The sequence below is a fragment of the Ictalurus punctatus genome, unplaced genomic scaffold (assembly GCF_001660625.3).
Source record: "Ictalurus punctatus breed USDA103 unplaced genomic scaffold, Coco_2.0 Super-Scaffold_100068, whole genome shotgun sequence".
In the NCBI taxonomy this organism is placed as follows: Eukaryota; Metazoa; Chordata; class Actinopteri; order Siluriformes; family Ictaluridae; genus Ictalurus; species Ictalurus punctatus.
Genome location: NW_026521091.1, coordinates 1,076,328 through 1,079,266, shown reverse-complemented (window position 1 = coordinate 1,079,266; position 2,939 = coordinate 1,076,328).

Below are 2,939 nucleotides of genomic sequence, written 5' to 3'. Positions count from 1 at the left end.
GCTCGGTTTCCATTTTTAATCCCTTATGAGATTAGAGGTATAATCTGCTTATAATCACGTATACAATCTGATCATAATATACATCATGCATGTTATTGTTTTACACACACACACCCCTTCGTTGCCAGAGATCTAATTAAAGACTGAGATTGAACGTGTCCCTCCTTCTGATAGCGTAAAAATTACACGTTACAGATTTGGAATTGCATTCTCGCTGTGATGTCTCTCACTCTTTACTCTGGGAAGTGAGAGAGAGAGAGAGAGAGAGAGAGTGTCAGAGAGAGAGAGAGAGGGAGAGTCGGAGAGATAGAGAGCAAATTTAATAATATTATTATTAATAATTTAAAAAATGGAGCAGATCCAATAGGGCTTCACAGCAGCAGTACTTTACCTCAAAGTGATTTGTAACACACACAGTGGAAATGGTGTAGCAAAAGTCATGCAACCATTGTGGGGGGAAAAAAAGTGTGTGTGTGTTGGGGGGGGCTCTGATACTTTGTACCTGATGCTTCCGAGCTTCCATCTTTTATAATTGTGATTAATGGTCCATTAGAGAAGAAAAAATCCATTCCGTTCTTTGATTACTTATTTGGCGTACAGTGAATATTCACACTTTAAGGCCATGTGGAACAATTTCCAAAATGCATTTAAATGGGGTAAATTGTGTACATTGAACCAAGAGTACTAGACATGTTTGCTAAAAGCAACACAAAGGCTTTATTCACACTGCAGGAATTTTATATTGTGTGTTTAGATTTTTTCTTTTAGACAGACTGATCAACTGCAAATTTGTTCTGGTGAATGACAGGCATTCAAAATCTTTCTGCAGAACTCTGTTGAAGATTCTGTACATCAGAGTTTCATCTGAACTTCAACAAAACATTTCACATTTATAGAGTTTTGTCTACGTTCATCAAGTAATCACATTTATAAGTGTATTTATTATCTCTCCCCTCCCTGATGGATATTTACACCCCCCGTTGCCTCAGCAGAGGAAAAACCATCATTAAGGACAGCTCTCACCCTGGCTCTGATCTGTTGCCCTCAGGGAGACGTTACAGGTGCATCAGAACAAGGACTAAAAAATTCAAGAATAGTTTTTTTTCCCCCAAAAGCTATAATCATTCTAAACACACACATGTACTGATTTCACAGTATAGGTATATAGTCTCTCAGAACTGTGCATTTTATAGTACCCCCCACTTAACCATAGTTAAGACCCAAATCTCCACCATTCTGAAGGCATAAAGTACGTATTCATGTGTAAACAAACGTGTTTTATCTATGGAAAATAAATGAGCATTAGAACAGATTTACTTGTCTCTGACTGTAGAAAGCAGGCCATATTAAACTGGGTTAAATATACAAATCCACACAGTTCACCAGTCCAATAGAATCTGTACAACACATTAGCAATACTTCTGCTCTGTTTAGACCCAGAAAATATAAAATACTTACTTTAGTATGAAATTTCTGTCGAGTGTCTACCATGGGGTCGGGATTTACGGTCTGTGAACACGTGCTGATTACACGTGCAGGAAAAGCAACCCACACGTGCAACCCTGACCGAGTGAGAACGACTCAAACGATTCAAGAAGAGGATTCTGAATCGGTTCATTTAAAGAATCATTACCAAAGCTGCTTATCCTACTTGAATGAATTAACTGAATCAGTTGAACCGACTCTTCATCGCTCAGTAAGCCAACGCCGACGAGAATTTCAGGATTATTTTAAAACATTTATATATTTTTTGAGAGAAGTTTAACGGCTTGAGAAGTGACTCAAGCAGCCTTTTTATTCACAAATCTCACACAAACAAACAAGAACACGATACTCGCTAAATATAAATATATATATATATATATATATATAAATTTTGTTTCTCCTGCTGACATATATGGCCATCTTTGCCTGCCCTATGATAAAATTTATCAACTGACACTTAAACCTTTTTTTTTGAGAGTATTTAAAACCAAAAATAAAAGTTTCGATTGTAAAACTCTCATTAAAATGGCCAAGCAGTCTCTGTAAAACAGTAAAAAGAGGCTTCAGTCTCACACAGTGCATAAACATGTGAAACACAGATTCTCTCACGGCACAGAAAGGACATTCATAACTCACATCAGGGTTTAAAACACAGATAAAAGAATTAACAGCCACTGCACCGTGTAAAATCCTCCACTGTAAATCCCCACACTTTTTTGTTAATGGTGACTTGTACAAGGCCCTCCATTGTGGCTTTACATGTTCCTTTATTTGTAGAACAGAACGCCAAGGTGTGTCGACTCTTTTGTCCAGAAACTTTTTATTTAGAGATAGTACACACATTTTGTACAGTTCTTTCCCAGATGGTACCTTGGGACCCACAAAACTTAGTTTTTCAGATTTAAGAAACACACCTGAGCACTCACGTACATTTGCCAAGACACTAAAATCCGGAAAAGGATCTTGGTCATTGGGACTACTTCGCCCTCCGGAATGTTCCTCCAGCATGTTCAGGACCTCTTCAGTCAACAGGGACCTCCATTCCACAAGGAACTGTGTGACTACACGGACTGACCTCATCTTTATGTGTCCAGCAACTGCCACCGCGTTCCCAAACTCCGGTCCTGCTACGGTCAGTAGGTCACCTAGAGTGACGACTCCAGCCCTGCGGAACCCCTCCGTAAGTGCAGGAAACGGCTTTCTCTGAGATACATCTAAAATGGAACCATTTATGATTGGCTCCTCCAGCGGCCAGTAGAGAGAACTTGAGCATTGTACTCTCTGCACTGTTAAAAGTCCCCACACTTTAAAAACATTTCGGTAAAAAACAGGAAGTTTCCTGATGTCCATCTTTTTCGGGTCCATCCAGAAAAGAGGTTTATTTAAATCCAGCCCTTCAAGTGTCTGTAAAATGGCACATGCTACAGCCTTCCAGTTTGCATTTACAGGTCCAT